This window comes from Phascolarctos cinereus, unplaced genomic scaffold, assembly GCF_003287225.1.
Source record: "Phascolarctos cinereus isolate Bilbo 61053 unplaced genomic scaffold, phaCin_HiC Scaffold_9;HRSCAF=440, whole genome shotgun sequence".
Lineage (NCBI taxonomy): Eukaryota > Metazoa > Chordata > Mammalia > Diprotodontia > Phascolarctidae > Phascolarctos > Phascolarctos cinereus.
Window position 1 is genome coordinate 155,729,896 of NW_027556402.1, and position 14,628 is coordinate 155,744,523.

A 14,628-nucleotide genomic window follows, 5' to 3' on the forward strand; every position below is an offset into this window, starting at 1 on the left:
ACACAAATTTGTTACACAGCCTTAAATGGGACCTTGGTACTGGTGGGCAATTCTTCTACACATCCCTAATCAACTTACTACCCCACTCTCCACAGCAGCTCTTTCAAACCTCTCATAGATTTTCCTACACCCCACCCCCACCCCTTTCAACTGAGAACCTTGCCTCATATTTTAAAGAAAAAAATCAAGGCCCTTCACTATGAGCTCTCTCTTCTCCCATCTTCCTCATCTCATATCACCTAAATGTCTTCTGCCACTATCTCCTCTCTCATTCCTGTCTCATATGAAAAAGTGGCATTACTCCTGTTTATGGACTGACGACAATTGCTCTCAGAGTAATCTGTTTTAACTAGATATCAAGTCATTTTCTCTGCAGGTCCATTTTCTAATTGACTGCTTTTAGATGTTCTGTGAGACAGTACTCTTCTTGGTCTTCTATCATTGTCATTCATTCTTTCATTCATGCCACAAACATTTGTTAATGTGTCTAATATGTTAGGCATTGGGGGAAACGCAAAGTTTAAATAACATACGGTCACTACCCTTATGGAAATTCTGTAGTATTTTGTAAGTAATCTTGTATCCTGAATGAAGCTGCCCAAAGCTTTTACGGTTCTGCTTTGGCCAAAGAGCCAAAGAGAGGATAGGAACATGCAGAACAATAATGGCCAGCCAGGCACCGCCATATTGAAGGTGCTTAATAAATGTTTCTTGAGTTGAGGACTATTCCATGTGCTATCTGTTATGATTTCCTTCAAAGGAGGAAAATGGGCCTAACAATTTTCTTAAAACAATGATAGTAAAATGCTTAAATGTGGCTTTCTCATTTAGAAGAACACAGGAAACTTCCAGAGGGGAATTGCTCTGTTGATAGCATTTCTGGGCAATACAAGGACCCAAGAAATTTAATAGGCAGCAAGCCATGTGCAGATGCCTGGGGCTCTTCAGCACACATACATATGTGAAGCCAAAGCCAGTCACATATGTTATTTTGCTAAGTTCTATTCATACAGAAATTATTTCTATGACCTACTGTAATGCTGAGTAAAATGCCCTATATTTCAGTCTCAGAAACTGCTGAACTTAGGCAGATATGTAGGTGGGATTTCAATAAGTTTTTGCTATTTCATGTATTCTTCCTATTTGTGTTTCACATAAACAGCAGAGATTTATAGGAAAAAGCCTCAGGTAAGCTTATATTAAGTTACTTGTGACAACTGCAGGCTGATGAATGAGGACATTCTAGTAGAATATAAGTTTCTTGAGGTTAGGAAATTCTTTGTTGTGGTGGTTTTTTGATGAGGCAATTGGGGTTAAGTGCCTTGCCCAGGGTCACACAGCTAGTAAGTGTCAAGTGTCTGATGGCAAATTTGAACTCAGGTCTCCCTGAATCCAGGGCCAGCACTCTACCCACTGCGCCACCTAGCTGTTCCTAGCAGGAACTATTTAATTTTTGAGTAGCATACTGCCTGGCACATAGTAGGAGCTTAATAAGTTCCTGAAGATTGATTGATGAGAACTTGAGGAAGGTACCTTATATGAGAGATATTTGTCATGTATTTAAATTCTGTGAAGACAATCTCATCATTCCCTCTCCAAGCTCTCAGTTTTCATAGTCTGTCATATTCTCCTATCCATAGTTCCTTTGAAGAGGGAGTATCAACAATCACCTATACTTGACCGTAAAGCATTTAGATTGATTTATGACCTTGCATTATAGAAACCAGTCTCAGTACTATGTAACAACAGGATGGGATTTGAAGGGCACCAGAAAAGTGTATAGATGCAAGGGAAGGTGGCCTAGCTATAACAGATCTAAAACTATGTTATAAAGCAGCAGTCATTGGTACTGGCTAAGAAATAGAGTAGTGGATTAGTGGAATAGGTTAGATACACAAGACACAGTAGTCAACGATTATAGTATCTACTGTTTGATAAACCCCAAAACTCCAGCTACTGGGATAAGAATTCACTATTTGATAAAAACTGCTGGGAAAACTAGAAAATAGAATGGCAGAAACAAGGCATAAATGAACACCTTACACTACATACCAAGATAAGGTCAAAATGAGCACATGATTTAGACATAAAAGGAGAAATTATAAGCAAATTAGGAGAGCAAGGAATAGTTTACCTGTCAGAAGGGAAGAATTTATGATCAAACAAGTGATAGAGGAAAAGAAATGCAAAATGGATAATTTTGATTACATTAAATTAAAAAGTTTTTGCACAAACAAAGCCATGCAACCAAGATTAGAAGGGAAGCAGAAAGCTGGGAAACAATTTTTACGGCAAATGTCTCTGCTAAAAGTCTCATTTCTAAAATATATAGAGAACTGAGTCAAAGCTATAAGAACACAAGTCATTCCTCTATTGATAAATGGTCAAAGGATATGAACAGGCAGTTTTCAGATGAAGAAATTAAAGCTATCTCTAGTCATATGAAAAAATCTAAATTGCTCTAAATCGCTATTGATTAGAGAAATACAAATTAAAACAACTCTGAGGTACCATCTCACGCCTATCAGATTGGCTAACATGGCAAAACAGGGAAATGATAAATGTTTGAGAAGATGTGGGAAAATTGGAACACTAACACATTGTTGGTAGAGCTGTGGACTGATCTAATGATTCTGGAGAGTAATTTGGAACTATGCCCAAAGGGCTGTAAAATTGTGCATACCCTTTCATCAGCAATACCACTACTAGGTCTGTATCCCAAAGAGATCATAAAAATGGGAAAAGGACCCACATGTACAAAAATATTTATAGCAGCTTTTTTTGTGGTGGTAAAGAATTGGAAACGGAGGGGATGCCCATCAGTTGGGGAATGGCTGAACAAGCTGTGGTTTATGAATGAATATATATGTACATGAATGTAATGGGATACTATTATTCCATAAGAATTGATGAGCAGGCAGATTTCAGAAAAACCTGAAAAGACTTGTATGAACTGATGCTGAGTGAAGTGAGCAGAACCAGGAGAACACTGTACGCGGTAATAGCCACATTGTGTGATTACCGACTTTGTTAGACTTAGCTCTTCTGAGCAATGCAATGATCTAAGACAATTCCAAAAGGCTCATGATGAAAAATGCTATCTACATCCAGAAAAAGAACTATGGAGTCTGAATGCAGATTGAAGCACACTATTTTCTCTTTCTTTTGTTGTTGTTTTTTTCTTTCTCATGGTTTTTCCCTTTTGTTCTGATTCTTCTTTTACAACATGACTAATGTGGAAATATGTTTTATATGGCTATGCATGTATAGCTTATATCATATTGTATGCCATCTTGGGGAGGGGGGAGAGGAAGGAGAAGATAAAATTTATATCTCAAAGTCTTATAAAGGTGAGTGTTGAAGACTAAAAATAGATAAAAAAATTTAAAAAAAAAGAAAAGCCTATAGAAATATAAAGAAGGCATTAGTTAAAATATAAATATCTAACCTTGGAGGATTAACACATGAACCACCATATTACCACCTTAATATACTTTTTTTAAATATTTAGGCAATTGGGATTAAGTGACTTGCCTAGGGTCACACAGCTAGTATGTGTCAAGTGTTTGGTCTGAGGCTGGATTTGAACTCAGGTTCTCCTGACTTCAGGGCTGGTGCTCTATCCACTGTGCCACCTAGCTATCCCCTTCCACCTTAATATTATGGGCAGCTAGGTGTCACAGTGGATACAGCAACAGGCCTGAAGTCAGGAAGACTCCTCTTCCTGAATTCAAAACTGACCTCAAGATACTTATTAGCTATGTGACCCTGAGCAAGTCACGTAACCCTGTTTGCCTCAGTTTCCCCATCTGTAAAATGAGCTGGAGAAGGAAATGACAAATCACTCCATTATCTTTGCCAAGAAAACTCCTAATGGTGTCATGAAGTGTCAATACAACTGAATGACTAAATGACAACAGTGTATTTTTTATAACAGAAGATAGAGTCCTGAGGCAATGGGGCACAGAAAAGGCATATTTTTGTGAGGGCGACCTGGGTTCAGGAACTCATAGAGAATGGAGCATGGTTCAGTTTGATGCCTTAATGAATGGGGTTCTAAATAGCCAAGGAGCAGCATAAGGACACTAGACACATTTCTGAGTAGAGGAAAACACTCAATCAGGTGATGAGTTTAAAGGGCTCTTCCTCCTCATTCATACTGGCAGACAATTTGTATAGCTATTGGTTTTTATTACAGTATAATGGTATCTGGCACATTTCCAAATCACCTAAGAAGGAGTCATCCCCATGGGAGGTACTGGGAATCTGTTTTTGGGAAACAGAACTGGCACATTGATGGACATTGGCCCATCAGAGGCATTGGAGGGTCTTTCCACTGGCCACGTAAGCCAGAATTGTTTGAGTATTTTAATTTACCTGACTAAACACAGCGTCTTAATTTCTGGCATTCGTATCTAAGGATGATGGACTCATTCACTCATAGCAAGTGATACCATGTACTAAGAGTGGTGGACCTAAAGGTTACCTTCTCCTGACCCACCCTATTTAAGCCAGGTGGGATCAAGAACAGGTTTGGGGTTTTGGTCTTGTGCCATTTGTCCTTTTTCAGTTGGAGATACAATGAAAGAAATTTCTGACCCAGGAGCCTGAGCCGTGGAGATCCCAGAATCCAGGAATTGAGGCCTTATGTTGTAGCTGGACTAGCAAGGAAACCTTAAGAAGAATCAAGAATGGTAGCCCAGTAGAACTTTGTACTTAAACTTGGTGAAACTAATGCTATGTAGGAGCTGAGTTAAACTATTAAATAAATAAATAAAACCAAAAAGCTACTATAAAATGAGTCAGGGGAGGGAATGAGAGAATCTGTATATGAATTAATTTTCAAGTCACTGTTTGCTTTGGACAAACTTCTTAACTATTCTGGATATTAGTGTCCTCATATAAGAAAAATTAAGAGTGTTAGATTCACATGATCTACAAGGCACATTTTCACTCTAATAACCCAGGTTTCAATTATGTCTTGCAATTCACTGTTTCCTATCTGAACAAACTGATGCATATTCTTCAAGCGAACGAACGACTCTTTTAACAGTGAGATCAGAACCAATTTGTCTACTTCCAAGAGCCATAAGTAATATGAAATTAGTTTTCCTTTCTTATTTTTATAATGCCAATTTTGTGATGAACAAGAATATTGCTGAAAATATGTATTTTCTGATAAGGAATCTCATCAGAGTGATGCTCCCTCTAAGGGTGGAGAGCATAAACTCTCCATGCCTTCCCATTCAGAGGATTCAACTAAAAGTTCATCAAGTTCATTTAAAAAAATATTTTATCTTTTTTTTACGTCTTGGGAATACCTATACAAAATTAAATGCTAATGTTAATATTTTCCAAAGTCTGAGGCAACTCTGGCAATTTAATTTAAAGAAAATGAATCTGACCTACTCTATTTTGTGTCAACAAGAACTCGAAAGAAAGGTTTGCCTGAACAGTATTTGGATAGCTTAATCCCTTTATCTCTATTGGTACTATGTATATAATTGCATATCAGCAGAGGGGAACATGTGTTTGCATTAGTTCTGATGTATGATTTGGATTCTTTACCATTGATTTTTTCCCCCTACTTCTGACAGGACACAAATCAATCATTTTTAATTCTGGTGTCTAAAGTTAGGTATAAAAAGGGAGCTGACTTCATAAAGTAGGTAAAACTAATTAGAACGATTGAATCTCTGAATAACCTATTACCAAAATAAAATCAATGTGTATTTAAGGTTTATGGCTTGTATTTAGTAGCTCCAAGTTACCAAAAGTTTCCCAATGCTGCCACCTACAGAACACCATGAGTATAGATTTTTCAGTAAATGAGTTAACACATTTTAAGTAAATTGTTAAAAAAAAATTACACCTGCACTTTGGCCATACTTATCCAACTGTAATGGACAATTCAGTGGATAATACAATTACTTGGATATCTAAATATACACAAAATTGAAGCAAATAGAAGATACCAGTCATCTGGATATAGGCTCATAGGCTCATTGTAAATCTCAGCATTCACAGAAAGGATAGGTAGCATTCCATTGCCTAAAATTCTAGTCTTGAAATAGGTCATAGAGGGTTAGGATGCTCTGAAGAACAAAATTCTGAAAACACAAGCAATTAACATAGATATTATACAGAAATTTATGTAAGCAATAAATCATATCAATATCAGGGTTTTTTTTGGTTTTGCTTTGTTTTCTTACTTTATTTTTCCCAATTACATGTAAAACACATTTAATATTCATTTTTTAAAGTTTTGAGTTCTAAATTCTTCCCCTCCCTCCCTTTCTCCCTCCCTGAGAGGGTAAGCAATTTGATATAGATTATACATGTACAGCCAGGCAAAACATATTTCCATATTAGTTATATTGTGAAAGAAACACAGACAAAAGAAACCTAACAAGAAAAATAAAGAAAGTAAAAAATAGTATGCTTTGATCTGCATTCAGATTTTACCAGTTTTTTCTCTGGAGGTGGATAGAATTTTTCATCTTAAGTTCTGCAGAATTGTCTTGGATCATTGTATTCCTGAGAATAGCTGAGTCATTCACAGCTGATTATTTTATTGCTTTATTGTATATCCAAAAGCTATAAAAACATCATTTTGTGTGAAATCTGGTCATATCATATTGAATATTGCAGTTACAAGAAAGACCACTATGTAGAAAATTGTAACATAACTCACTCAATCAAAAAGCATACATTAATCAATTATTATGAGCGGGCACTGTGCTAGGAGCTGGAGAAAAAAAATAGAAATGAAACAGGTCCTGCCCTCAAGAAACATGAGGGTGACAACATGTGCATAGATAAGAATATACAAAATACATAGAAAATAAATACAAGGTAATTTTGGGGAGGAGCACTAGCAACTTGGCATACCAGAAAATGGCTGATGTACAAGGTGGTACTTGAAATGAATTTTAAAGGAAACTGGATTCTGAGAAGCAGAGGTAAGAAAAGAGTTCATTCCAGGTGTGGGGGACAGCCCGTGCAAATGCATGGAGACTGAAGGCAGAATGATACCTTTGAAGAGCAGCAAAAAGGCTAGTTTGACTCAATTGTAGAATTTATGAAAGGGATAATATAAAATAACAGTGTAATGTGGGGTGCATTCAGATTGGGAAGGAGCTACTAGAGTTCATTAACCAGGAGAATGACATGGTCAGAACTATGTTTTAGGAACACAAATTTGTCAGTAGTGTGGATTGACTGAAAAGATTTGAGGAAGGAAGACCATTTAACATGCTATTGCAATAGTTAAGGGAAGAGGGAAAAAAACCTGAACCAGGGTGGTGACCACATGAGAAGAGAAGAGGGAATAGATGCTAGAAACGTCATGGAGGTAGAATCAACAAGAGTTGGCAACTGATGGGACATGTGGAGTGAGGAAGAATGAGTAGTCAAGAATGTTTATAAAGTTATAACCTGGGTGATTGGAAAAAATGGTGGTGCTCTGGATGGAAATGAAGAAGCTTAGAAGAGGAATGTGCTTCTGGAAAAAGATAATGAATTTTGCTTTGGACATGTTGAGTTTGAGAGGCCCACCAGATATTGAATTAAAAATTGTAGTAAGAAATTGTTTATATTGGACTGAATTTAACATTTGGTGACTTGAATGCGAGGGTAGACATAGGGAGGATGGCAAAAAAAAATGTTGAAAATGATGGCTGAGGATAAGAAACAAAACAAAGAGCTCTAGATACACAGAAGCCTCATATTTTAATGTCTTGATATTTCTTCAAGAAGACAGTTTGGAAGTAAAGAACACAATGAGTACAATGTAATATATTACATGATATGAAATTGAGTAGCTCTTAATAAAAAGGAAATTACTGGATACCAATGTGGGGGTCATTTACAAATCATCTGTCTATATACAGTCAGAAAATCAAATCATGACAGTGAAGATAAAAATCAATGCCAAATTAGGAGAAAGAAAAAAATGAGAAAAACAAATGAGATGGAATGAAAAATAGCTATATGATGTATTTAAATATGATGGGAACTAGATAAAGGAACAGGCATCTACACAGACAATCACCATTCTCTAAGGAAGTTTAACCTATGTAAATCATTCCCTTACAATGAGAAAACACCCAAAAAAATCTAGAAACCAATTCTTCCAGCAAAAACTTGATCTTCTTACTAAGTTTGTAGAGATAATAGACAAGAACAAACTCTGGTCTGGCATGTAAACTCATTTGTAAAATCTTCAGATGAGATTGGTAGAAGATTGCAAGCAGTATTACCTCATAAAACAGCATGAACCAGTAGTGAGAAAAGTAATTTTACAGAAAGTTTGACAAGAATCCCAATTAAGTCATATCATCCCAGGAACATTTCAGAATAAAAATGCAAAGAGGAAAACAAATGGATGAAAAAAATGGAAAAGATCTCTCAAGATGGCTGGCTGTAGTAAATTATCTTATATTTTTAAAAAATCAATTTTATTTTATTTTCAGTTCTAAATTCTCTCCTTTCTTCCACCCCTCCCCAAACCACTGAGAAGGCAAGAAATACAATCACTATTATACACATGAAAGTCATACAAAACCTAATTTTGAATTAGCCATGTCTTGAAAAGCAAAAATATAAACAAGAAAAAAAGAGAGAAAATATGCTTCAATTTGCACTCTGAGTCCAAGCAAATTATTTTCTACATCCATTAAAATATAGCCACCACATTTGGACTCTAGTATCACAACCCTCAGTACGTTGCGTTAGTAATTAGGAATGACAAACAAACAAACAAACAAACAAAGATTAGAAGAACAGCTTTACTAGAGCAAGTATACACAGATGAAGTCTGCTGGAAATTCACAATTCTGAGGGATCAGTTCTCAAGATAACAAAAAGGAAGAATATCAAACACAGAAAAAAAAATCCTGAACATCATTGCTGCCTCCCACCATTAACTAAAGACCTCATATATCTACTTTCCCATTTCTATAAAATCTTTATGAGAACAATCTACATGCACATTAAGGACATGCTGGATAAAAGGATAAGAAGGGAATAGGCAATCTTTCTTTTTTTTTTCTCAGGGGGGGTAAAAGCTGTTCCCAAGATTATTAGAGAGCTAGTGATAGTATATATCCCTCTTCTTTTTCCTGAAATTTGATGTCTATAATTCTCTCTTCAAATGAGTAACATCTCACAATCTTTTTTTGCTTTTTTAATCAGGGTTAAGTGACTTGCCCAGGATCACACAACTAGTGTCAAGTGTCTGAGGTCAGATTTGAACTCAGGAGCTCCTGACTCCAGGGTCAGTGCTCTATCCGCTGCACCACCTAGCTGCCCCTAACATCTCACAAGCTTCTTTCTGGGTATCATAACCAACACATCACAGAAGGGTTTGCTTGTGCAGAAATCACTCTCCAGGAAGGTGTAGTACTTTTTGTTAATAATTTTATTTTTTTTGGCTAGGCAATGGGGTTAAGTGACTTGCCCAGGGTCACACAGCTAGTAAGTGTTTTGTGCTTGAGGCTGGATTTGAACTCTAGTCCTCCTGAATCCAGGGCCGGTGCTCTATCCACTGTGCCACCTCGCTGCCACTGTTAACAATCTTGATCCTCGTTGCAACCTGGATGTGATTCGTGTTGGCTCCAGGGGTAGAAAGTCAGGAAACCTTTCACAAATGACATTCTAAAGCTAACTATGTCTTTTCAGTCATACAGTTGATGGAAAGGTACAGAGAATACAAAAGCACACTCATTATTGACTTAAAATATGATTCAGTAACATATTTATTTTTATATTGTCCTGGGAGACTGAGACCTAATATCATAAAAACATAAAATCAGTCAACAAGTAGTTATTGTGTTTACTATGTGTTAGGCACTGTGCTAAGCACTGGGATTACAAAGAAAGGCAAAAAACATGAATACTGCCCTCAAGAAGTTCACATTCTAATAATAACTATGTACATACAAGATAGATACAGAATAAATAGAATGTAATTTCAGAGGGAAGGTAATAACAGCAAAGCCTTTGAGGGGCTGCAAAATCAGCATTTTATATTTCACCTTGGCTCTGCACTGTCCAAAGTATTTCCTCCTCTTCTGGCAAGCCAAATCAGGTATTGAGTTCCTCTAGCTACCAGTGAAGGAATGCAGAAGTCAGTTCTAAACAAGGGACCCAAGATTTGCCAGCCTCTCAAATTGACAAGGAGGCTCCCAAGGCTAGAAACATCCACCACAGGATTGCTGCTTTCTCATTTATGGCAGGCAGCTAAGGCTCTGAAATACAGTCACAGGTTCATGCAAACAGACTGTGTGCTTTAGTTACTATGTACTCATAGCTGCTATGGAGCCCAGGATCAGTAGAAGGGTGGCCCCTTCCCTCAGCCCTCATGGAAGAGGTTCAAACAGTCATTTGTTCAGTCAATAAACATTTATTAAGCTCCTACTATGTGCAAAGCACTGTGCTAAGCATTAGGGATACAAAGAAAGGCAAAAGAAAGTCCCAGTTCTCAAGGAGCTCACAGTCTAATGGGGGAGACAAGCTACAAATAACTAGGTATAGACAAATTACATACAGTATAAAATGGAAATAAAATGAAGAAAGGTCAGGAAAAGGCTTCCTATAAAAGGTAGGACTTAAACTCATGATGGAAAATGCTATCCAAATTCAGAGAAAGAACTGATGGAGTTGGAATGCAGATCGAAGCATATTATTTTCACTTTCTTTCTTGTTTTTTGGTGTCTATGTTTTTTTTCCCTTTTGTTCTGTTTCTTCTTTCACAATATGACTAATATGGAAATATGTTTGACGTGATTGCACATGTATAACCTATATCAGATTGTTTGCTGTCTTAAGGAGGGGGAAAGAAGAAAAATTTGAAACTCAAAATCTTATAAAAATGAATGTTTTTACATGTAATTGAAAAAAATAAAATACTACCTACATTAAAACAAAAAGGTGGGACTTTAGCTGAAGTTTGAAGGAAGCCAGGAAAACCAGGAGGCAGAGATGGAGAGAGAGAGAATTCCAGGCATAGCAGACCACCAGTGAAAATGCCTGGAATTGGGAGATGGAGTGTCTTGTTTGAAGAACACAGAGGCCAATGTCACTGGATTGCAGAGTACTTGATGGGGCAGGTATAAAAAGACAGGGAAGGAAGACTGGAGTTGGGCTGGGGGGAGGCAGGTTATGGAGGGCTTTGAATTCCAAAAAGAGGATTTTTTGATTTGATCCTAGAGGTGATAAGGAGCCATTGGAGTTTACTGAATAGGGAAGTGATATGGTCAGCTCAGCACTTGTGGAAAATAACTTTGACAGCTGAATGGAGAATGGATTGGAATGGGGAGAGACGTGTGGCAGGCAATCCAATCAGCAGGTTAGTGCAATAATTTAGGCCTAAGGGAATAAGGGCCTGCACCAGAGTGGTGGTAGTACCAAAGGAGACAAGGGGGCATGTACGTGAGGTATTACAAAGGGAAAATCGATAGGCCTTGGAAACAGATCAGACATAAGGAAGAGTGGTAGTGAGGAGTCAACGATGACACCCAAGTTGTGAGGCTGGGTGACTGGGTGGATGATGATATGTTCAGTAGTTATAGAGAAGTAAGAAAGAGGGAAAGGCTGGGGCAGCTAGTTGGCACAGTGGATAGAGCACTGGCCCTGGATTCAGGAGGATCTGAGTTCAAATCCGATCTCAGACACATCACACTTACTAGCTGTGTGACCCTGGGCAAATCACTTAACCCCATTGCCTAGCCAAAACACACAAACAAACAAAAAAAAAGAGAGAAAGAGGGAAAGTTTTCGAGTTGGAAGTGGGAAGAAAATGAGCCTTGGACATGTTGAGTTTGAGATAGCTAAAGGACGGATAGTTCAAAATGTCTAGTAGGCAGTTGGAGATGCAAGATTGAATATCTACAAAGAGGTCTACTGGATAAGTAGATTTGATAATCATCACCATAGAGATGATGACTGAATCCATGGGAGCTAATGAGATCAGCAAGTGAAATGGTTTATAGGGAGAAGAGAAGAGAGGCCAGGAGAGGGCCTTATGGGATACCCTTGGTTAGCAGAAATTACCTGAATGAGGAGCCAGCTAAGAGAACCAGGAAAGAGAGTGGGATCATGAAATCCTAGAGAGAAAAGAGTACCGAGGAGGAAGGTAATTGATGACATCAGTTCTTACCTAGAGGTCAAGACTAATGAGGATTAAGAAAATTTGGTAATTTTTGCAATTAGATTTGGTAATTAAGGGATCATTAGTAACTTCCATCAGTTGAATGATGAGGTTGGAAAACAGATTGTAAAGAGTTAAGAAGAAAGTGAAAGCAAAGGAAGTAGGGGCATTGTAGATAGCCTTCCTGACATGATCTGTAGCCTGGAAGAGAAGAAATCCACTGAGAAGAAATCCCAATGGCCCAGAAAGTGATTGCTTTGTCATCCCCAAAGCACCCAAGTTGTTCAGTGTTGGCTGGAAGCAGTCAGTGCCGCTCTCTATGTGCTTCATATCCTGTTACACTACCTTAAAAGTTTACCTTCAACAAAGTGACTTAGGTATGTTAAAATCTAAGATTCCTTGAAGGATAACTTTGTTCAGTTATTCTTTTGTAGTTACATTAAATAAGGCATAAATCAAGGATGTAGATGCTTCTCTAAGGCATTTGTCACTGGCCCTGAACTTACCCAGTTGAAAGAGGAATTCCTTATAAACTGAGGGCCTGATTCTCCCGTTTGTAGATGGCATTTTTGATTGTTGATTTAATCAACCATCAGAACATAGTAGAGACTTCTAAATGAGATCTAGAATCATTTAAAAGAGATTAGCCTAATTGTCCACAAAGAAATAACTAAGTAGATGAATGTTTATAGCTCTCACTATGAAATGTAGCCAGATATATAAATCATAGAGTTGGTCCATCGCTATATATGCACACAACATATATGCACACATATACATACACATACATGCATATATACATACACACATACATACAAAATAGGTATAGCATCTGGAAAGCACACCGGGACCAAAATTCAATAGGAGGAAGAGTACACTAGACTGTTTTATTTTTTTATAACTACAAAGTATTTCAAATCACCTCAAGATGATTCTTAGGTGATGCTATGTGTCTGAAATTCATAGAATACCACTACTTCTGAAATATCAAAATTACAAGTTATTGAAAGAAATATGCAAAGATGGATGGTGAGCATAAAGAGGCTGAATGAAGCACATAACCAATGAGGACTTGGGCACAAGAGCTAGCATGAATGATTATCAGGCTGATGTAGGACTGGAAAAGATGGTGGACTGGTCATATGTGTAAAGTAAGGATTTATAGATGGACATTCTGTGCCCTCTATTGGAAACCCCAGATTGTTGAGTGGACCTCTTGTGGAGGAATTATGAGAGGACATGGACTAGTGTTACAGGGGATGGATAGGCATAAATGGGCTCTGATCTACATCACTGGCCAGATAGATAATCTTTATTTATCAAACCACAGAGCCATTGAAGTATCAACATATGAATTTCCAGAATTAGTTTCTCTGTTAATTGGTCTGACCATTCTTTTTTTTTTTAATTTTTAGGCAATTGGGGTTAAGTGACTTGCCGAGGGTCACACAGCTAGTAAATGTCAAGTGTTTGGTCTGAGGCCAGATTTCAACTCAGGTCCTCCTGACTTCAGGGCCCGTACTGCGCCACATAGCTGCCCCAGGTCTGACCATTCTTAAGGGAAATTTGGAATTATCCTATTGAATAAAGTGACTGGCAGGTTCATACTCTTTGAGATCTTACTGTTATGCATATATGTTATGCATATATCCTAAAAAAGCTAAGGACAGAAAGAAAGGCCCCATTTACAACAAAATATTCATAATAGCACTTGTGTGGTAGCAAAGAACTAAAAAGAAGGTAGGGTGCCCAAGGTTTGGGTAATGGCTAAATTATGCCACATCAATGGAAACTGTGACAAAGAAACATATGAATTCAGAGAAGCATAAAAAGCTTAAATGAATTCATGAAGAGTAAAGTAAATAGCACTAAAAATATGACCATAATAATGTAAATGAAAAGAACACTAAAAACAAAGGCACAAGTCATATCATTGTAGTGACCAATATTTACCCCAGAGAAGCAATAAGGAGCTGGACCTCCCTCCTCATCTAGGAGAGGTGTGTAATTTGGGGCACAGAACATGGGACACAATGTCAGCCATGGTTGCTATGTCAGTTGGTTTAATGTACACATTTTTGTTATAAGGGAAAGCCAGGGAGGAGGGAAATGAGTGTTTTTAAAAAGAAGAAATGAGTGTTTAAAAATTATAAAAATAAATAATTGTTTAAAGAGCAGGTCTGCATTGTTTTCCTTGGGCTTCTCATCTCACACTTGGCTTTATCATTCAGACATGCCATTCATTAGGAATTATGACAAGTAAGAAAGTAATACCATTATGGAGGAGGAATAATTTTGGATTAATTAGGTGAGTGGTCCACTTTCTCAGGAAATTGGTATTTATTTCTCTAGTATATATTGCTTAAAATTAGTGTAGGGAAACAGTATTGGTGAAAGTAATAGATTAGTGTAGAGATTCTCTGAATTCAGCTTCTTTTAAAAAATTTTTTATTTGTTTAAGGAAAGAATTTCCTGCA